The sequence below is a fragment of the Anolis sagrei genome, chromosome Y (assembly GCF_037176765.1).
Source record: "Anolis sagrei isolate rAnoSag1 chromosome Y, rAnoSag1.mat, whole genome shotgun sequence".
NCBI lineage: Eukaryota > Metazoa > Chordata > Lepidosauria > Squamata > Dactyloidae > Anolis > Anolis sagrei.
In genome coordinates this window covers 51964926-51987942 of record NC_090035.1, presented here as the reverse complement: position 1 = coordinate 51987942, position 23017 = coordinate 51964926, and the positions used below count along the sequence as shown (strand labels likewise).

Sequence of the window (23017 nt, the reverse complement as noted above, 5' to 3'; positions counted from 1 at the left end):
ATTATTATTATTATTATTATTATTATTAATGTTATTATAACATTATGCCTATGTAAATACATATATACATACATATATATATATATAAATACACATATACACAATATACATATATATAAATTTGTAAAGCTGAAGGCTGTAGGCCCCAACCACCTCATGGACCGACATGATTGGCTGCGGGCCTATGTTATCAAGATGGCCCCCGGCCATGCAGCCAAAATGGCCGCCAGCCACGTGGCCGAGTCGAGCCGGGCCTTGGCGTCTAAAATGGCTGCCCGATGAAGTTGGGCGCCACCCCACCTCGTAGGCCTAGGCTTGAGGGAGCTTGAACGCTCTTCCTCGGGGGCCTATAACAGTAAGCCCCCTGGAAGGCGAAAAGAAAAGAGAGGCCCGCGCTACATGCCGGCCGAGGCCTGCACGTCAGCAAAGCCCTAGCGTCCCCGCCGCTCGCCGCAGCAAGCCGGCGGGAACACCAGGAGGGCCCCGAAACGCCCGCGCCAATCCGCCAAGCCCACAAACGCCACGGGGCAGGGCGCACGGAGAGGCGCCGCTGCTGTCCCCGGTAAGGAGAGGGGGGAAAAAAGAAACGACAACCCGGGAGGGGAGTGGGGAAAGAACTGCCCGGCCCCGCAACCCGAGACCATGCCGCCCGCAAGGCAGCAGCACCAAGACTCCACCGGGGAATGGCTCGGGAGAGGGGACCAGGCCCCGCTCCCAGCCAGCCCCGAGACCGACCTGCGTCCTCTCTTCTCGACAGTCGGCCTCCGAATGAAGATTGGAGGCGGGCCAGCCAACTGGCTGGCTCCGCCCCCAATAAGCAGTTCCGGCCGGAACTGCTTCTTCATTCCAGAGGAGGGGGACAAACTCCTTCCACTCCCCAGCGAGCAGGTAAGTGAAAGGCCATTGGCCAACGTGGCCAGAGTCAGACAAAGTATGTTGTTAGAGGCTGCAGATTTCACGGTAAAATGGTTTCACAAAAAAGGATACAGCTGTTTGGCCAACGTGGCCAGAGTCAGGAAAAATATGTTGTTAGAGGCTGCAGATTTGAAGATAAAATGTTTTCACAAAATGGGATACAGCCCTTTGTCCAACGTGGCCCAAGTAAGGCAAAGTATGTTGTTTGAGGCTGCAGTTTTCAAACTGAAATAGTTTTACAAAATGGGATACAGCCGTTTGGCCAATGTGGCCAGAGTCAGGCATAGTATGTTGTTAGAGGCTGCAGATTTCAAGGTAGAATTGTTTCACAAAATGGGATACAGTCTTTGGCCAACGTAGCCGGAGTCAGGCAAAGTATGTTCTTTGAGGCTGCAGTTTTCAAAGTGAAATGGTTTTACAAAATGGGATACAGCTCTTTGGCCAACGTGGCCAGAGTCAAGCAAAGTATGTTGTTTGAGGCTGCAGTTTTCAAAGTGAAATGGTTTTACAAACTGGGATACAGCCGTTTGGCCAACGTGGCCAGAGTCAGGCAAAGTATGTTGTTAGAGGCTGCAGATTTCTAGGTAAAATGGTTTCACAAAATGGGATACAGCCGTTTGGCCAACATGGCCAGAGTCAGGCAATGTATGTTGTTAGAGGCTGCAGATTTCTATGTAAAATGGTTTTACAAAATGGGATACAGCTCTTTGGCCAACGTGACCCGAGTCAGGCAAAGTATGTTGTTTGAGGCTGCAGTTTTCAAAGTAAAATGATTTTACAAAATGGGATACAGCCGTTTGGCCAACGTGGCCAGAGTCAAGCAAAGTATGTTGTTTGATGCTGCAGTTTCCAAAATAAAATGGTTTTACAAAATTTGATACAGCTCTTTGGCCAACGTAGCCAGAGTCAGGCAAAATATGTTGTTTGAGGCTGCAGTTTTCAGAGTAAAATGATTTTACAAAATGGGATACAGCCGTTTGGCCAACGTGGCCAGAGTCAAGCAAAGTATGTTGTTTGATGCTGCAGTTTCCAAAATAAAATGGTTTTACAAAATTTGATACAGCTCTTTGGCCAACGTAGCCAGAGTCAGGCAAAATATGTTGTTTGAGGCTGCAGTTTTCAAGGTGAAATGGTTTCACAAAATGGGATACAGCCGTTTGGCCAACGTGGCCAGAGTCAGGCAAAGTATGTTGTTAGAGGCTGCAGATTTCAAAGTGAAATGGTTTTACAAAATGGGATACAGCTCTTTGGCCAACGTGGCCAGAGTGAGGCAAAGTATGTTGTCTGAGGCTGCAGTTTTCAAAGTGAAATTTTTTACAAAATGGGATACAGCCGTTTGGCCAACCTGGCCAGAGTCAAGCATAGTATGTTGTTAGAGGCTGCAGATTTCAAGGGAAAATTGTTTCACAAAATTGGATACAGTCCTTTGGCCAACGTAGCCAGAGTCAGGCATAGTATGTTGTTAGAGGCTGCAGATTTCAAGGTAGAATGGTTTCACAAAATGGGATACAGTCTTTGGCCAACGTAGCCGGAGTCAGGCAAAGTATGTTCTTTGAGGCTGCAGTTTTCAAAGTGAAATGGTTTTACAAAATGGGATACAGCTCTTTGGCCAACGTGGCAAGAGTCAAGCAAAGTATGTTGTTTGAGGCTGCAGTTTTCAAAGTGAAATGGTTTTACAAACTGGGATACAGCCGTTTGGCCAACGTGGCCAGAGTCAGGCAAAGTATGTTGTTAGAGGCTGCAGATTTCTAGGTAAAATGGTTTCACAAAATGGGATACAGCCGTTTGGCCAACATGGCCAGAGTCAGGCAATGTATGTTGTTAGAGGCTGCAGATTTCTATGTAAAATGGTTTTACAAAATGGGATACAGCTCTTTGGCCAACGTGACCCGAGTCAGGCAAAGTATGTTGTTTGAGGCTGCAGTTTTCAAAGTAAAATGATTTTACAAAATGGGATACAGCCGTTTGGCCAACGTGGCCAGAGTCAAGCAAAGTATGTTGTTTGATGCTGCAGTTTCCAAAATAAAATGGTTTTACAAAATTTGATACAGCTCTTTGGCCAACGTAGCCAGAGTCAGGCAAAATATGTTGTTTGAGGCTGCAGTTTTCAGAGTAAAATGATTTTACAAAATGGGATACAGCCGTTTGGCCAACGTGGCCAGAGTCAAGCAAAGTATGTTGTTTGATGCTGCAGTTTCCAAAATAAAATGGTTTTACAAAATTTGATACAGCTCTTTGGCCAACGTAGCCAGAGTCAGGCAAAATATGTTGTTTGAGGCTGCAGTTTTCAAGGTGAAATGGTTTCACAAAATGGGATACAGCCGTTTGGCCAACGTGGCCAGAGTCAGGCAAAGTATGTTGTTAGAGGCTGCAGATTTCAAAGTGAAATGGTTTTACAAAATGGGATACAGCTCTTTGGCCAACGTGGCCAGAGTGAGGCAAAGTATGTTGTCTGAGGCTGCAGTTTTCAAAGTGAAATTTTTTACAAAATGGGATACAGCCGTTTGGCCAACGTGGCCAGAGTCAAGCATAGTATGTTGTTAGAGGCTGCAGATTTCAAGGGAAAATTGTTTCACAAAATTGGATACAGTCCTTTGGCCAACGTAGCCAGAGTCAGGCAAAGTATGTTGTTAGAGGCTGCAGTTTTCAAAGTGAAATGGTTTTACAAAATGGGATACAGTCCTTTGGCCAGCGTGGCCCAAGTCAGGCAAAGTATGTTGTTTGAGGCTGAAGTTTTCAAAGTGAAATGGTTTTACAAAATGGGATACAGCCGTTTGGCCAACGTGGCCAGAGTCAGGCAAAGTATGATGTCTGAGGCTGCAGTTTTCAAAGTGAAATTGTTTTACAAAATGGGATACAGCCGTTTGGCCAACGTGGCCAGAGTCAGGCAAAGTATGTTGTTAGAGGGTGCAGATTTCTAGGTAAAATGGTTTCACAAAATGGGATATAGCCGTTTGGCCAACGTGGCCAGAGTCAGGCAAAGTATGTTGTTTGAGGCTGCAGTTTTCAAAGTGAAATGGTTTTACAAAATGGGATACAGCTCTTTGGCCAACGTGGCCAGAGTCAGGCAAAGTATGTTGTTTGAGGCTGCAGTTTTCAAAGTGAAATGCTTTTACAAAATGGGATACAGCCATTTGGCCAACGTGGCCAGAGTCAGGCAAAGTATGTTGTTAGAGGCTGCAGATTTCTAGGTAAAATGGTTTCACAAAATGAGATACAGCGTTTGGCCAACGTGGCCAGAGTCAGGCAATGTATGTTGTTAGAGGCTGCAGATTTCTATGTAAAATGGTTTTACAAAATGGGATACAGCTCTTTGGCCAACGTGACCCGAGTCAGGCAAAGTATGTTGTTTGAGGCTGCAGTTTTCAAAGTAAAATGATTTTACAAAATGGGATACAGCCGTTTGGCCAACGTGGCCAGAGTCAGGCAAAGTATGTTGTTTGATGCTGCAATTTCCAAAATAAAATGGTTTTACAAAATTTGATACAGCCCTTTGGCCAAAGTAGCCAGAGTCAAGCAAAATATGTTGTTTGAGGCTGCAGTTTTCAAGGTGAAATGGTTTCACAAAATGGGATACAGCCGTTTGGCCAACGTGGCCCGAGTAAGGCAAAGTATGTTGTTAGAGGCTGCAGATTTCAATGTAAAATGGTTTCACAAAAAAGGATACAGCCGTTTGTCCAACGTGGCCCAAGTAAGGCAAAGTATGTTGTTTGAGGCTGCAGTTTTCAAACTGAAATAGTTTTACAAAATGGGATACAGCCGTTTGGCCAACGTGGCCAGAGTCAGGCAAAGTATGTTGTTTGAGGCTGCAGTTTTCAACTTGAAATAGTTTTACAAAATGGGATACAGCCGTTTGGCCAACGTGGCCAGAGTCAGGCAAAGTATGTTGTTAGAGGCTGCAGATTTCACGGTAAAATGGTTTCACAAAAAAGGATACAGCTGTTTGGCCAACGTGGCCAGAGTCAGGAAAAATATGTTGTTAGAGGCTGCAGATTTGAAGATAAAATGTTTTCACAAAATGGGATAAAGCCCTTTGTCCAACGTGGCCCAAGTAAGGCAAAGTATGTTGTTGAGGCTGCATTTTTTAAACTGAAATAGTTTTACAAAATGGGATACACCCGTTTGGCCAACGTGGCCAGAGTCAGGCATAGTATGTTGTTAGAGGATGCAGATTTCAAGGTAGAATTGTTTCACAAAATGGGATACTGTTCTTTGGCCAAGGTAGCCGGAGTCATGCAAAGTATGTTGTTTGAGGCTGCAGTTTTCAAAGTGAAATGGTTTTACAAAATGGGATACAGCCGTTTGGCCAACGTGGCCAGAGTCAGGCAAAGTATGTTGTTAGAGGCTGCAGATTTCAATGTAAAATGGTTTCACAAAAAAGGATACAGCCGTTTGGCCAACGTGGCCAGAGTCAGGCAAAATATGTTGTTACAGGCTGCAGATTTGAAGATAAAATGGTTTCACAAAATGGGATACAGCCGTTTGGCCAACGTGGCCCGAGTAAGGCAAAGTATGTTGTTAGAGGCTGCAGATTTCAATGTAAAATGGTTTCACAAAAAAGGATACAGCCGTTTGTCCAACGTGGCCCAAGTAAGGCAAAGTATGTTGTTTGAGGCTGCAGTTTTCAAACTGAAATAGTTTTACAAAATGGGATACAGCCGTTTGGCCAACGTGGCCAGAGTCAGGCAAAGTATGTTGTTTGAGGCTGCAGTTTTCAACCTGAAATAGTTTTACAAAATGGGATACAGCCGTTTGGCCAACGTGGCCAGAGTCAGGCAAAGTATGTTGTTAGAGGCTGCAGATTTCACGGTAAAATGGTTTCACAAAAAAGGATACAGCTGTTTGGCCAACGTGGCCAGAGTCAGGAAAAATATGTTGTTAGAGGCTGCAGATTTGAAGATAAAATGTTTTCACAAAATGGGATAAAGCCCTTTGTCCAACGTGGCCCAAGTAAGGCAAAGTGTGTTGTTGAGGCTGCATTTTTTAAACTGAAATAGTTTTACAAAATGGGATACACCCGTTTGGCCAACGTGGCCAGAGTCAGGCATAGTATGTTGTTAGAGGATGCAGATTTCAAGGTAGAATTGTTTCACAAAATGGGATACTGTTCTTTGGCCAAGGTAGCCGGAGTCATGCAAAGTATGTTGTTTGAGGCTGCAGTTTTCAAAGTGAAATGGTTTTACAAAATGGGATACAGCCGTTTGGCCAACGTGGCCAGAGTCAGGCAAAGTATGTTGTTAGAGGCTGCAGATTTCAATATAAAATGGTTTCACAAAAAAGGATACAGCCGTTTGGCCAACGTGGCCAGAGTCAGGCAAAATATGTTGTTACAGGCTGCAGATTTGAAGATAAAATGGTTTCACAAAATGGGATACAGCCTTTGTCCAACGTGGCCCAAGTAAGGCAAAGTATGTTGTTTGAGGCTGCAGTTTTCAAACTGAAATAGTTTTACAAAATGGGATACAGCCGTTTGGCCAACCTGGCTAGAGTCAGGCATACTATGTTGTTAGAGGCTACAGATTTCAAGGTAAAATTATTTCACAAAATGGTATACAGTCCTTTGGCCAACGTAGCCGGAGTCAGGCAATGTATGTTGTTTGAGGCTGCAGTTTTCAAAGTGAAATGGTTTTACAAAATGGGATACAGCTCTTTGGCCAACGTGGCCAGAGTCAGGCAAAGTATGTTGTCTGAGGCTGCAGTTTTCAAAGTGAAATTGTTTTACAAACTGGGATACAGCTGTTTGGCCAACGTGGCCAGAGTCAGGCAAAGTATGTTGTTAGAGGGTGCAGATTTCAAGGTAAAATGGTTTCACAAAATGGGATATAGCTGTTTGGCCAACGTGGCCCGAGTCAGGCAAAGTATGTTGTTTGAGGCTGCAGTTTTCAAAGTGAAATGGTTTTACAAAATGGGATACAGCTCTTTGGCCAACGTGGCCAGAGTCAGGCAAAGTATGTTGTTTGAGGCTGCAGTTTTCAAAGTGAAATGGTTTTACAAAATGGGATACAGCCGTTTAGCCAACGTGGCCCGAGTCAGGCAGTGTATGTTGTTTGAGGCTGCAGTTTTCAAAGTGAAATGGTTTTACAAAATGGGATACAGCTCTTTGGCCAACATGGCCAGAGTCAGGCAAAGAATGTTGTTTGAGGCTGCAGTTTTCAAAGTGAAATGCTTTTACAAAATGGGATACAGCCATTTGGCCAACGTAGCCAGAGTCAGGCAAAATATGTTGTTTGAGGCTGCAGTTTTCAAGGTGAAATGGTTTCACAAAATGGGATACAGCCGTTTGGCCAACGTGGCCAGAGTCAGGCAAAGTATGTTGTTAGAGGCTGCAGATTTCAAAGTGAAATGGTTTTACAAAATGGGATACAGCTCTTTGGCCAACGTGGCCAGAGTGAGGCAAAGTATGTTGTCTGAGGCTGCAGTTTTCAAAGTGAAATTTTTTACAAAATGGGATACAGCCGTTTGGCCAACCTGGCCAGAGTCAAGCATAGTATGTTGTTAGAGGCTGCAGATTTCAAGGGAAAATTGTTTCACAAAATTGGATACAGTCCTTTGGCCAACGTAGCCAGAGTCAGGCAAAGTATGTTGTTAGAGGCTGCAGTTTTCAAAGTGAAATGGTTTTACAAAATGGGATACAGTCCTTTGGCCAGCGTGGCCCAAGTCAGGCAAAGTATGTTGTTTGAGGCTGAAGTTTTCAAAGTGAAATGGTTTTACAAAATGGGATACAGCCGTTTGGCCAACGTGGCCAGAGTCAGGCAAAGTATGATGTCTGAGGCTGCAGTTTTCAAAGTGAAATTGTTTTACAAAATGGGATACAGCCGTTTGGCCAACGTGGCCAGAGTCAGGCAAAGTATGTTGTTAGAGGGTGCAGATTTCTAGGTAAAATGGTTTCACAAAATGGGATATAGCCGTTTGGCCAACGTGGCCCGAGTCAGGCAAAGTATGTTGTTTGAGGCTGCAGTTTTCAAAGTGAAATGGTTTTACAAAATGGGATACAGCTCTTTGGCCAACGTGGCCAGAGTCAGGCAAAGTATGTTGTTTGAGGCTGCAGTTTTCAAAGTGAAATGCTTTTACAAAATGGGATACAGCCATTTGGCCAACGTGGCCAGAGTCAGGCAAAGTATGTTGTTAGAGGCTGCAGATTTCTAGGTAAAATGGTTTCACAAAATGAGATACAGCGTTTGGCCAACGTGGCCAGAGTCAGGCAATGTATGTTGTTAGAGGCTGCAGATTTCTATGTAAAATGGTTTTACAAAATGGGATATAGCTCTTTGGCCAACGTGACCCGAGTCAGGCAAAGTATGTTGTTTGAGGCTGCAGTTTTCAAAGTAAAATGATTTTACAAAATGGGATACAGCCGTTTGGCCAACGTGGCCAGAGTCAGGCAAAGTATGTTGTTTGATGCTGCAATTTCCAAAATAAAATGGTTTTACAAAATTTGATACAGCCCTTTGGCCAAAGTAGCCAGAGTCAAGCAAAATATGTTGTTTGAGGCTGCAGTTTTCAAGGTGAAATGGTTTCACAAAATGGGATACAGCCGTTTGGCCAACGTGGCCCGAGTAAGGCAAAGTATGTTGTTAGAGGCTGCAGATTTCAATGTATAATGGTTTCACAAAAAAGGATACAGCCGTTTGTCCAACGTGGCCCAAGTAAGGCAAAGTATGTTGTTTGAGGCTGCAGTTTTCAAACTGAAATAGTTTTACAAAATGGGATACAGCCGTTTGGCCAACGTGGCCAGAGTCAGGCAAAGTATGTTGTTTGAGGCTGCAGTTTTCAACCTGAAATAGTTTTACAAAATGGGATACAGCCGTTTGGCCAACGTGGCCAGAGTCAGGCAAAGTATGTTGTTAGAGGCTGCAGATTTCACGGTAAAATGGTTTCACAAAAAAGGATACAGCTTTTTGGCCAACGTGGCCAGAGTAAGGAAAAATATGTTGTTAGAGGCTGCAGATTTGAAGATAAAATGTTTTCACAAAATGGGATAAAGCCCTTTGTCCAACGTGGCCCAAGTAAGGCAAAGTATGTTGTTGAGGCTGCATTTTTTAAACTGAAATAGTTTTACAAAATGGGATACACCCGTTTGGCCAACGTGGCCAGAGTCAGGCATAGTATGTTGTTAGAGGATGCAGATTTCAAGGTAGAATTGTTTCACAAAATGGGATACTGTTCTTTGGCCAAGGTAGCCGGAGTCATGCAAAGTATGTTGTTTGAGGCTGCAGTTTTCAAAGTGAAATGGTTTTACAAAATGGGATACAGCCGTTTGGCCAACGTGGCCAGAGTCAGGCAAAGTATGTTGTTAGAGGCTGCAGATTTCAATGTAAAATGGTTTCACAAAAAAGGATACAGCCGTTTGGCCAACGTGGCCAGAGTCAGGCAAAATATGTTGTTACAGGCTGCAGATTTGAAGATAAAATGGTTTCACAAAATGGGATACAGCCCTTTGTCCAACGTGGCCCAAGTAAGGCAAAGTATGTTGTTTGAGGCTGCAGTTTTCAAACTGAAATAGTTTTACAAAATGGGATACAGCCGTTTGGCCAACCTGGCTAGAGTCAGGCATACTATGTTGTTAGAGGCTGCAGATTTCAAGGTAAAATTATTTCACAAAATGGTATACAGTCCTTTGGCCAACGTAGCCGGAGTCAGGCAATGTATGTTGTTTGAGGCTGCAGTTTTCAAAGTGAAATGGTTTTACAAAATGGGATACAGCTCTTTGGCCAACGTGGCCAGAGTCAGGCAAAGTATGTTGTCTGAGGCTGCAGTTTTCAAAGTGAAATTGTTTTACAAACTGGGATACAGCTGTTTGGCCAACGTGGCCAGAGTCAGACAAAGTATGTTGTTAGAGGGTGCAGATTTCAAGGTAAAATGGTTTCACAAAATGGGATATAGCCGTTTGGCCAACGTGGCCCGAGTCAGGCAAAGTATGTTGTTTGAGGCTGCAGTTTTCAAAGTGAAATGGTTTTACAAAATGGGATACAGCTCTTTGGCCAACGTGGCCAGAGTCAGGCAAAGTATGTTGTTTGAGGCTGCAGTTTTCAAAGTGAAATGGTTTTACAAAATGGGATACAGCCGTTTAGCCAACGTGGCCCGAGTCAGGCAGTGTATGTTGTTTGAGGCTGCAGTTTTCAAAGTGAAATGGTTTTACAAAATGGGATACAGCTCTTTGGCCAACGTGGCCAGAGTCAGGCAAAGTATGTTGTTTGAGGCTGCAGTTTTCAAAGTGAAATGCTTTTACAAAATGGGATACAGCCATTTGGCCAACGTGGCCAGAGTCAGGCAAAGTATGTTGTTTGATGCTGCAGTTTCAAAAATAAAATGGTTTTACAAAATGGGATACAGCCGTTTGGCCAACGTGGCAAGAGTCAGGCAATGTATGTTGTTAGAGGCTGCAGATTTCTATGTAAAATGGTTTTACAAAATGGGATACAGCTCTTTGGCCAACGTGACCCGAGTCAGGCAAAGTATGTTGTTTGAGGCTGCAGTTTTCAAAGTGAAATGGTTTTACAAAATGGGACACAGCCGTTTGGCCAACGTGGCCAGAGTCAGGCAAAGTATGTTGTTAGAGGCTGCAGATTTCACGGTAAAATGGTTTCACAAAAAAGGATACAGCTGTTTGGCCAACGTGGCCAGAGTCAGGCAAAATATGTTGTTACAGGCTGCAGATTTGAAGATAAAATGGTTTCACAAAATGGGATACAGCCCTTTGTCCAACGTGGCCCAAGTAAGGCAAAGTATGTTGTTTGAGGCTGCAGTTTTCAAACTGAAATAGTTTTACAAAATGGGATACAGCCGTTTGGCCAACCTGGCTAGAGTCAGGCATACTATGTTGTTAGAGGCTGCAGATTTCAAGGTAAAATTATTTCACAAAATGGTATACAGTCCTTTGGCCAACGTAGCCGGAGTCAGGCAATGTATGTTGTTTGAGGCTGCAGTTTTCAAAGTGAAATGGTTTTACAAAATGGGATACAGCTCTTTGGCCAACGTGGCCAGAGTCAGGCAAAGTATGTTGTCTGAGGCTGCAGTTTTCAAAGTGAAATTGTTTTACAAACTGGGATACAGCTGTTTGGCCAACGTGGCCAGAGTCAGGCAAAGTATGTTGTTAGAGGGTGCAGATTTCAAGGTAAAATGGTTTCACAAAATGGGATATAGCCGTTTGGCCAACGTGGCCCGAGTCAGGCAAAGTATGTTGTTTGAGGCTGCAGTTTTCAAAGTGAAATGGTTTTACAAAATGGGATACAGCTCTTTGGCCAACGTGGCCAGAGTCAGGCAAAGTATGTTGTTTGAGGCTGCAGTTTTCAAAGTGAAATGGTTTTACAAAATGGGATACAGCCGTTTAGCCAACGTGGCCCGAGTCAGGCAGTGTATGTTGTTTGAGGCTGCAGTTTTCAAAGTGAAATGGTTTTACAAAATGGGATACAGCTCTTTGGCCAACGTGGCCAGAGTCAGGCAAAGTATGTTGTTTGAGGCTGCAGTTTTCAAAGTGAAATGCTTTTACAAAATGGGATACAGCCATTTGGCCAACGTGGCCAGAGTCAGGCAAAGTATGTTGTTTGATGCTGCAGTTTCAAAAATAAAATGGTTTTACAAAATGGGATACAGCCGTTTGGCCAACGTGGCAAGAGTCAGGCAATGTATGTTGTTAGAGGCTGCAGATTTCTATGTAAAATGGTTTTACAAAATGGGATACAGCTCTTTGGCCAACGTGACCCGAGTCAGGCAAAGTATGTTGTTTGAGGCTGCAGTTTTCAAAGTGAAATGGTTTTACAAAATGGGACACAGCCGTTTGGCCAACGTGGCCAGAGTCAGGCAAAGTATGTTGTTAGAGGCTGCAGATTTCACGGTAAAATGGTTTCACAAAAAAGGATACAGCTGTTTGGCCAACGTGGCCAGAGTCAGGCAAAGTCTGTTGTTAGAGGCTGCAGATTTCAATGTAAAATGGTTTCACAAAAAGGATACAGCCGTTTGGCCAACGTGGCCAGAGTCAGGCAAAATATGTTGTTAGAGGCTGCAGATTTGAAGATAAAATGGTTTCACAAAATGGGATACAGCCCTTTGTCCAACATGGCCCAAGTAAGGCAAAGTATGTTGTTTGAGGCTGCAGTGTTCAAACTGAAATAGTTTTAGAAAATGGGATACAGCCGTTTGGCCAACCTGGCCAGAGTCAGGCATAGTATGTTGTTAGAGGCTGCAGATTTCAAGGTAAAATTATTTCACAAAATGGGATACAGTCCTTTGGCCAAGGTAGCCGGAGTCAGGCAAAGTATGTTGTTTGAGGCTGCAGTTTTCAAAGTGAAATGGTTTTACAAAATGGGATACAGCTCTTTGGCCAACGTGGCCAGAGTCAGGCAAAGTATGTTGTCTGAGGCTGCAGTTTTCAAAGTGAAATTGTTTTACAAACTGGGATACAGCCGTTTGGCCAACGTGGCCAGAGTCAGGCAAAGTATGTTGTTAGAGGGTGCAGATTTCAAGGTAAAATGGTTTCACAAAATGGGATATAGCCGTTTGGCCAACGTGGCCAGAGTCAGGCAAAGTATGTTGTTTGAGGCTGCAGTTTTCAAAGTGAAATGGTTTTACAAAATGGGATACAGCCGTTTGGCCAACGTGGCCAGAGTCAGGCAATGTATGTTGTTAGAGGCTGCAGATTTCTATGTAAAATGGTTTTACAAAATGGGATACAGCTCTTTGGCCAACGTGACCCGAGTCAGGCAAAGTATGTTGTTTGAGGCTGCAGTTTTCAAAGTAAAATGATTTTACAAAATGGGATACAGCCATTTGGCCAACGTGGCCAGAGTCAGGCAAAGTATGTTGTTTGATGCTGCAGTTTCGAAAATAAAATGGTTTTACAAAATGGGATACAGCCGTTTGGCCAACGTGGCCAGAGTCAGGCAATGTATGTTGTTAGAGGCTGCAGATTTCTATGTAAAATGGTTTTACAAAATGGGATACAGCTCTTTGGCCAACGTGACCCGAGTCAGGCAAAGTATGTTGTTTGAGGCTGCAGTTTTCAAAGAGAAATGGTTTTACAAAATGGGATACAGCCGTTTGGCCAACGTGGCCAGAGTCAGGCAAAGTATGTTGTTAGAGGCTGCAGATTTCACGGTAAAATGGTTTCACAAAAAAGGATACAGCTGTTTGGCCAACGTGACCAGAGTCAGGAAAAATATGTTGTTAGAGCCTGCAGATTTGAAGATAAAATGGTTTCACAAAATGGGATACAGCCCTTTGTCCAACATGGCCCAAGTAAGGCAAAGTATGTTGTTTGAGGCTGCAGTGTTCAAACTGAAATAGTTTTACAAAATGGGATACAGCCGTTTGGCCAACCTGGCCAGAGTCAGGCATAGTATGTTGTTAGAGGCTGCAAAATTCAAGGTAGAATTGTTTCACAAAATGAGATACAGTCCTTTGGCCAAGGTAGCCGGAGTCAGGCAAAGTATGTTCTTTGAGGCTGCAGTTTTCAAAGTGAAATGGTTTTACAAAATGGGATACAGCTCTTTGGCCAACGTGGCCAGAGTCAGGCAAAGTATGTTGTTTGAGGCTGCAGTTTTCAAAGTGAAATGGTTTTACAAAATGGGAGACAGCTCTTTGGCCAACGTGGCCAGAGTCAGGCAAAGAATGTTGTTTGAGGCTGCAGTTTTCAAAGTGAAATGCTTTTACAAAATGGGATACAGCCATTTGGCCAACGTAGCCAGAGTCAGGCAAAATATGTTGTTTGAGGCTGCAGTTTTCAAGGTGAAATGGTTTCACAAAATGGGATACAGCCGTTTGGCCAACGTGGCCAGAGTCAGGCAAAGTATGTTGTTAGAGGCTGCAGATTTCAAAGTGAAATGGTTTTACAAAATGGGATACAGCTCTTTGGCCAACGTGGCCAGAGTGAGGCAAAGTATGTTGTCTGAGGCTGCAGTTTTCAAAGTGAAATTTTTTACAAAATGGGATACAGCCGTTTGGCCAACCTGGCCAGAGTCAAGCATAGTATGTTGTTAGAGGCTGCAGATTTCAAGGGAAAATTGTTTCACAAAATTGGATACAGTCCTTTGGCCAACGTAGCCAGAGTCAGGCAAAGTATGTTGTTAGAGGCTGCAGTTTTCAAAGTGAAATGGTTTTACAAAATGGGATACAGTCCTTTGGCCAGCGTGGCCCAAGTCAGGCAAAGTATGTTGTTTGAGGCTGAAGTTTTCAAAGTGAAATGGTTTTACAAAATGGGATACAGCCGTTTGGCCAACGTGGCCAGAGTCAGGCAAAGTATGATGTCTGAGGCTGCAGTTTTCAAAGTGAAATTGTTTTACAAAATGGGATACAGCCGTTTGGCCAACGTGGCCAGAGTCAGGCAAAGTATGTTGTTAGAGGGTGCAGATTTCTAGGTAAAATGGTTTCACAAAATGGGATATAGCCGTTTGGCCAACGTGGCCCGAGTCAGGCAAAGTATGTTGTTTGAGGCTGCAGTTTTCAAAGTGAAATGGTTTTACAAAATGGGATACAGCTCTTTGGCCAACGTGGCCAGAGTCAGGCAAAGTATGTTGTTTGAGGCTGCAGTTTTCAAAGTGAAATGCTTTTACAAAATGGGATACAGCCATTTGGCCAACGTGGCCAGAGTCAGGCAAAGTATGTTGTTAGAGGCTGCAGATTTCTAGGTAAAATGGTTTCACAAAATGAGATACAGCGTTTGGCCAACGTGGCCAGAGTCAGGCAATGTATGTTGTTAGAGGCTGCAGATTTCTATGTAAAATGGTTTTACAAAATGGGATATAGCTCTTTGGCCAACGTGACCCGAGTCAGGCAAAGTATGTTGTTTGAGGCTGCAGTTTTCAAAGTAAAATGATTTTACAAAATGGGATACAGCCGTTTGGCCAACGTGGCCAGAGTCAGGCAAAGTATGTTGTTTGATGCTGCAATTTCCAAAATAAAATGGTTTTACAAAATTTGATACAGCCCTTTGGCCAAAGTAGCCAGAGTCAAGCAAAATATGTTGTTTGAGGCTGCAGTTTTCAAGGTGAAATGGTTTCACAAAATGGGATACAGCCGTTTGGCCAACGTGGCCCGAGTAAGGCAAAGTATGTTGTTAGAGGCTGCAGATTTCAATGTATAATGGTTTCACAAAAAAGGATACAGCCGTTTGTCCAACGTGGCCCAAGTAAGGCAAAGTATGTTGTTTGAGGCTGCAGTTTTCAAACTGAAATAGTTTTACAAAATGGGATACAGCCGTTTGGCCAACGTGGCCAGAGTCAGGCAAAGTATGTTGTTTGAGGCTGCAGTTTTCAACCTGAAATAGTTTTACAAAATGGGATACAGCCGTTTGGCCAACGTGGCCAGAGTCAGGCAAAGTATGTTGTTAGAGGCTGCAGATTTCACGGTAAAATGGTTTCACAAAAAAGGATACAGCTTTTTGGCCAACGTGGCCAGAGTAAGGAAAAATATGTTGTTAGAGGCTGCAGATTTGAAGATAAAATGTTTTCACAAAATGGGATAAAGCCCTTTGTCCAACGTGGCCCAAGTAAGGCAAAGTATGTTGTTGAGGCTGCATTTTTTAAACTGAAATAGTTTTACAAAATGGGATACACCCGTTTGGCCAACGTGGCCAGAGTCAGGCATAGTATGTTGTTAGAGGATGCAGATTTCAAGGTAGAATTGTTTCACAAAATGGGATACTGTTCTTTGGCCAAGGTAGCCGGAGTCATGCAAAGTATGTTGTTTGAGGCTGCAGTTTTCAAAGTGAAATGGTTTTACAAAATGGGATACAGCCGTTTGGCCAACGTGGCCAGAGTCAGGCAAAGTATGTTGTTAGAGGCTGCAGATTTCAATGTAAAATGGTTTCACAAAAAAGGATACAGCCGTTTGGCCAACGTGGCCAGAGTCAGGCAAAATATGTTGTTACAGGCTGCAGATTTGAAGATAAAATGGTTTCACAAAATGGGATACAGCCCTTTGTCCAACGTGGCCCAAGTAAGGCAAAGTATGTTGTTTGAGGCTGCAGTTTTCAAACTGAAATAGTTTTACAAAATGGGATACAGCCGTTTGGCCAACCTGGCTAGAGTCAGGCATACTATGTTGTTAGAGGCTGCAGATTTCAAGGTAAAATTATTTCACAAAATGGTATACAGTCCTTTGGCCAACGTAGCCGGAGTCAGGCAATGTATGTTGTTTGAGGCTGCAGTTTTCAAAGTGAAATGGTTTTACAAAATGGGATACAGCTCTTTGGCCAACGTGGCCAGAGTCAGGCAAAGTATGTTGTCTGAGGCTGCAGTTTTCAAAGTGAAATTGTTTTACAAACTGGGATACAGCTGTTTGGCCAACGTGGCCAGAGTCAGACAAAGTATGTTGTTAGAGGGTGCAGATTTCAAGGTAAAATGGTTTCACAAAATGGGATATAGCCGTTTGGCCAACGTGGCCCGAGTCAGGCAAAGTATGTTGTTTGAGGCTGCAGTTTTCAAAGTGAAATGGTTTTACAAAATGGGATACAGCTCTTTGGCCAACGTGGCCAGAGTCAGGCAAAGTATGTTGTTTGAGGCTGCAGTTTTCAAAGTGAAATGGTTTTACAAAATGGGATACAGCCGTTTAGCCAACGTGGCCCGAGTCAGGCAGTGTATGTTGTTTGAGGCTGCAGTTTTCAAAGTGAAATGGTTTTACAAAATGGGATACAGCTCTTTGGCCAACGTGGCCAGAGTCAGGCAAAGTATGTTGTTTGAGGCTGCAGTTTTCAAAGTGAAATGCTTTTACAAAATGGGATACAGCCATTTGGCCAACGTGGCCAGAGTCAGGCAAAGTATGTTGTTTGATGCTGCAGTTTCAAAAATAAAATGGTTTTACAAAATGGGATACAGCCGTTTGGCCAACGTGGCAAGAGTCAGGCAATGTATGTTGTTAGAGGCTGCAGATTTCTATGTAAAATGGTTTTACAAAATGGGATACAGCTCTTTGGCCAACGTGACCCGAGTCAGGCAAAGTATGTTGTTTGAGGCTGCAGTTTTCAAAGTGAAATGGTTTTACAAAATGGGACACAGCCGTTTGGCCAACGTGGCCAGAGTCAGGCAAAGTATGTTGTTAGAGGCTGCAGATTTCACGGTAAAATGGTTTCACAAAAAAGGATACAGCTGTTTGGCCAACGTGGCCAGAGTCAGGCAAAATATGTTGTTACAGGCTGCAGATTTGAAGATAAAATGGTTTCACAAAATGGGATACAGCCCTTTGTCCAACGTGGCCCAAGTAAGGCAAAGTATGTTGTTTGAGGCTGCAGTTTTCAAACTGAAATAGTTTTACAAAATGGGATACAGCCGTTTGGCCAACCTGGCTAGAGTCAGGCATACTATGTTGTTAGAGGCTGCAGATTTCAAGGTAAAATTATTTCACAAAATGGTATACAGTCCTTTGGCCAACGTAGCCGGAGTCAGGCAATGTATGTTGTTTGAGGCTGCAGTTTTCAAAGTGAAATGGTTTTACAAAATGGGATACAGCTCTTTGGCCAACGTGGCCAGAGTCAGGCAAAGTATGTTGTTTGAGGCTGCAGTTTTCAAAGTGAAATGGTTTTACAAAATGGGATACAGCCGTTTAGCCAACGTGGCCCGAGTCAGGCAGTGTATGTTGTTTGAGGCTGCAGTTTTCAAAGTGAAATGGTTTTACAAAATGGGATACAGCTCTTTGGCCAACGTGGCCAGAGTCAGGCAAAGTATGTTGTTTGAGGCTGCAGTTTTCAAAGTGAAATGCTTTTACAAAATGGGATACAGCCATTTGGCCAACGTGGCCAGAGTCAGGCAAAGTATGTTGTTTGATGCTGCAGTTTCAAAAATAAAATGGTTTTACAAAATGGGATACAGCCGTTTGGCCAACGTGGCAAGAGTCAGGCAATGTATGTTGTTAGAGGCTGCAGATTTCTATGTAAAATGGTTTTACAAAATGGGATACAGCTCTTTGGCCAACGTGACCCGAGTCAGGCAAAGTATGTTGTTTGAGGCTGCAGTTTTCAAAGTGAAATGGTTTTACAAAATGGGACACAGCCGTTTGGCCAACGTGGCCAGAGTCAGGCAAAGTATGTTGTTAGAGGCTGCAGATTTCACGGTAAAATGGTTTCACAAAAAAGGATACAGCTGTTTGGCCAACGTGGCCAGAGTCAGGCAAAATATGTTGTTACAGGCTGCAGATTTGAAGATAAAATGGTTTCACAAAATGGGATACAGCCCTTTGTCCAACGTGGCCCAAGTAAGGCAAAGTATGTTGTTTGAGGCTGCAGTTTTCAAACTGAAATAGTTTTACAAAATGGGATACAGCCGTTTGGCCAACCTGGCTAGAGTCAGGCATACTATGTTGTTAGAGGCTGCAGATTTCAAGGTAAAATTATTTCACAAAATGGTATACAGTCCTTTGGCCAACGTAGCCGGAGTCAGGCAATGTATGTTGTTTGAGGCTGCAGTTTTCAAAGTGAAATGGTTTTACAAAATGGGATACAGCTCTTTGGCCAACGTGGCCAGAGTCAGGCAAAGTATGTTGTCTGAGGCTGCAGTTTTCAAAGTGAAATTGTTTTACAAACTGGGATACAGCCGTTTGGCCAACGTGGCCAGAGTCAGGCAAAGTATGTTGTTAGAGGGTGCAGATTTCAAGGTAAAATGGTTTCACAAAATGGGATATAGCCGTTTGGCCAACGTGGCCCGAGTCAGGCAAAGTATGTTGTTTGAGGCTGCAGTTTTCAAAGTGAAATGGTTTTACAAAATGGGATACAGCTCTTTGGCCAACGTGGCCAGAGTCAGGCAAAGTATGTTGTTTGAGGCTGCAGTTTTCAAAGTGAAATGGTTTTACAAAATGGGATACAGCCGTTTAGCCAACGTGGCCCGAGTCAGTCAGTGTATGTTGTTTGAGGCTGCAGTTTTCAAAGTGAAATGGTTTTACAAAATGGGATACAGCTCTTTGGCCAACGTGGCCAGAGTCAGGCAAAGTATGTTGTTTGAGGCTGCAGTTTTCAAAGTGAAATGCTTTTACAAAATGGGATACAGCCATTTGGCCAACGTGGCCAGAGTCAGGCAAAGTATGTTGTTTGATGCTGCAGTTTCAAAAATAAAATGGTTTTACAAAATGGGATACAGCCGTTTGGCCAACGTGGCAAGAGTCAGGCAATGTATGTTGTTAGAGGCTGCAGATTTCTATGTAAAATGGTTTTACAAAATGGGATACAGCTCTTTGGCCAACGTGACCCGAGTCAGGCAAAGTATGTTGTTTGAGGCTGCAGTTTTCAAAGTGAAATGGTTTTACAAAATGGGACACAGCCGTTTGGCCAACGTGGCCAGAGTCAGGCAAAGTATGTTGTTAGAGGCTGCAGATTTCACGGTAAAATGGTTTCACAAAAAAGGATACAGCTGTTTGGCCAACGTGGCCAGAGTCAGGCAAAGTCTGTTGTTAGAGGCTGCAGATTTCAATGTAAAATGGTTTCACAAAAAGGATACAGCCGTTTGGCCAACGTGGCCAGAGTCAGGCAAAATATGTTGTTAGAGGCTGCAGATTTGAAGATAAAATGGTTTCACAAAATGGGATACAGCCCTTTGTCCAACATGGCCCAAGTAAGGCAAAGTATGTTGTTTGAGGCTGCAGTGTTCAAACTGAAATAGTTTTAGAAAATGGGATACAGCCGTTTGGCCAACCTGGCCAGAGTCAGGCATAGTATGTTGTTAGAGGCTGCAGATTTCAAGGTAAAATTATTTCACAAAATGGGATACAGTCCTTTGGCCAAGGTAGCCGGAGTCAGGCAAAGTATGTTGTTTGAGGCTGCAGTTTTCAAAGTGAAATGGTTTTACAAAATGGGATACAGCTCTTTGGCCAACGTGGCCAGAGTCAGGCAAAGTATGTTGTCTGAGGCTGCAGTTTTCAAAGTGAAATTGTTTTACAAACTGGGATACAGCCGTTTGGCCAACGTGGCCAGAGTCAGGCAAAGTATGTTGTTAGAGGGTGCAGATTTCAAGGTAAAATGGTTTCACAAAATGGGATATAGCCGTTTGGCCAACGTGGCCAGAGTCAGGCAAAGTATGTTGTTTGAGGCTGCAGTTTTCAAAGTGAAATGGTTTTACAAAATGGGATACAGCCGTTTGGCCAACGTGGCCAGAGTCAGGCAATGTATGTTGTTAGAGGCTGCAGATTTCTATGTAAAATGGTTTTACAAAATGGGATACAGCTCTTTGGCCAACGTGACCCGAGTCAGGCAAAGTATGTTGTTTGAGGCTGCAGTTTTCAAAGTAAAATGATTTTACAAAATGGGATACAGCCATTTGGCCAACGTGGCCAGAGTCAGGCAAAGTATGTTGTTTGATGCTGCAGTTTCGAAAATAAAATGGTTTTACAAAATGGGATACAGCCGTTTGGCCAACGTGGCCAGAGTCAGGCAATGTATGTTGTTAGAGGCTGCAGATTTCTATGTAAAATGGTTTTACAAAATGGGATACAGCTCTTTGGCCAACGTGACCCGAGTCAGGCAAAGTATGTTGTTTGAGGCTGCAGTTTTCAAAGAGAAATGGTTTTACAAAATGGGATACAGCCGTTTGGCCAACGTGGCCAGAGTCAGGCAAAGTATGTTGTTAGAGGCTGCAGATTTCACGGTAAAATGGTTTCACAAAAAAGGATACAGCTGTTTGGCCAACGTGACCAGAGTCAGGAAAAATATGTTGTTAGAGCCTGCAGATTTGAAGATAAAATGGTTTCACAAAATGGGATACAGCCCTTTGTCCAACATGGCCCAAGTAAGGCAAAGTATGTTGTTTGAGGCTGCAGTGTTCAAACTGAAATAGTTTTACAAAATGGGATACAGCCGTTTGGCCAACCTGGCCAGAGTCAGGCTTAGTATGTTGTTAGAGGCTGCAAAATTCAAGGTAGAATTGTTTCACAAAATGAGATACAGTCCTTTGGCCAAGGTAGCCGGAGTCAGGCAAAGTATGTTCTTTGAGGCTGCAGTTTTCAAAGTGAAATGGTTTTACAAAATGGGATACAGCTCTTTGGCCAACGTGGCCAGAGTCAGGCAAAGTATGTTGTTTGAGGCTGCAGTTTTCAAAGTGAAATGGTTTTACAAAATGGGAGACAGCTCTTTGGCCAACGTGGCCAGAGTCAGGCAAAGAATGTTGTTTGAGGCTGCAGTTTTCAAAGTGAAATGCTTTTACAAAATGGGATACAGCCATTTGGCCAACGTAGCCAGAGTCAGGCAAAATATGTTGTTTGAGGCTGCAGTTTTCAAGGTGAAATGGTTTCACAAAATGGGATACAGCCGTTTGGCCAACGTGGCCAGAGTCAGGCAAAGTATGTTGTTAGAGGCTGCAGATTTCAAAGTGAAATGGTTTTACAAAATGGGATACAGCTCTTTGGCCAACGTGGCCAGAGTGAGGCAAAGTATGTTGTCTGAGGCTGCAGTTTTCAAAGTGAAATTTTTTACAAAATGGGATACAGCCGTTTGGCCAACCTGGCCAGAGTCAAGCATAGTATGTTGTTAGAGGCTGCAGATTTCAAGGGAAAATTGTTTCACAAAATTGGATACAGTCCTTTGGCCAACGTAGCCAGAGTCAGGCAAAGTATGTTGTTAGAGGCTGCAGTTTTCAAAGTGAAATGGTTTTACAAAATGGGATACAGTCCTTTGGCCAGCGTGGCCCAAGTCAGGCAAAGTATGTTGTTTGAGGCTGAAGTTTTCAAAGTGAAATGGTTTTACAAAATGGGATACAGCCGTTTGGCCAACGTGGCCAGAGTCAGGCAAAGTATGATGTCTGAGGCTGCAGTTTTCAAAGTGAAATTGTTTTACAAAATGGGATACAGCCGTTTGGCCAACGTGGCCAGAGTCAGGCAAAGTATGTTGTTAGAGGGTGCAGATTTCTAGGTAAAATGGTTTCACAAAATGGGATATAGCCGTTTGGCCAACGTGGCCCGAGTCAGGCAAAGTATGTTGTTTGAGGCTGCAGTTTTCAAAGTGAAATGGTTTTACAAAATGGGATACAGCTCTTTGGCCAACGTGACCCGAGTCAGGCAAAGTATGTTGTTTGAGGCTGCAGTTTTCAAAGTAAAATGATTTTACAAAATGGGATACAGCCGTTTGGCCAACGTGGCCAGAGTCAGGCAAAGTATGTTGTTTGATGCTGCAATTTCCAAAATAAAATGGTTTTACAAAATTTGATACAGCCCTTTGGCCAAAGTAGCCAGAGTCAAGCAAAATATGTTGTTTGAGGCTGCAGTTTTCAAGGTGAAATGGTTTCACAAAATGGGATACAGCCGTTTGGCCAACGTGGCCCGAGTAAGGCAAAGTATGTTGTTAGAGGCTGCAGATTTCAATGTATAATGGTTTCACAAAAAAGGATACAGCCGTTTGTCCAACGTGGCCCAAGTAAGGCAAAGCATGTTGTTTGAGGCTGCAGTTTTCAAACTGAAATAGTTTTACAAAATGGGATACAGCCGTTTGGCCAACGTGGCCAGAGTCAGGCAAAGTATGTTGTTTGAGGCTGCAGTTTTCAACCTGAAATAGTTTTACAAAATGGGATACAGCCGTTTGGCCAACGTGGCCAGAGTCAGGCAAAGTATGTTGTTAGAGGCTGCAGATTTCACGGTAAAATGGTTTCACAAAAAAGGATACAGCTGTTTGGCCAACGTGGCCAGAGTCAGGAAAAATATGTTGTTAGAGGCTGCAGATTTGAAGATAAAATGTTTTCACAAAATGGGATAAAGCCCTTTGTCCAACGTGGCCCAAGTAAGGCAAAGTATGTTGTTGAGGCTGCATTTTTTAAACTGAAATAGTTTTACAAAATGGGATACACCCGTTTGGCCAACGTGGCCAGAGTCAGGCATAGTATGTTGTTAGAGGATGCAGATTTCAAGGTAGAATTGTTTCACAAAATGGGATACTGTTCTTTGGACAAGGTAGCCGGAGTCATGCAAAGTATGTTGTTTGAGGCTGCAGTTTTCAAAGTGAAATGGTTTTACAAAATGGGATACAGCCGTTTGGCCAACGTGGCCAGAGTCAGGCAAAGTATGTTGTTAGAGGCTGCAGATTTCAATGTAAAATGGTTTCACAAAAAAGGATACAGCCGTTTGGCCAACCTGGCCAGAGTCAGGCAAAATATGTTGTTACAGGCTGCAGATTTGAAGATAAAATGGTTTCACAAAATGGGAT

The 23017-nt window shown here is 43.4% G+C and overlaps 1 protein-coding gene across 1 annotated transcript in view; it reads right to left on the bottom strand.

The window, feature by feature from the left end:
• LOC137095204 (uncharacterized) overlaps nt 1–23017 on the bottom strand; it is a 144961-nt gene that overhangs the window by 5952 nt on the left and 115992 nt on the right. The window lies entirely within an intron of this gene.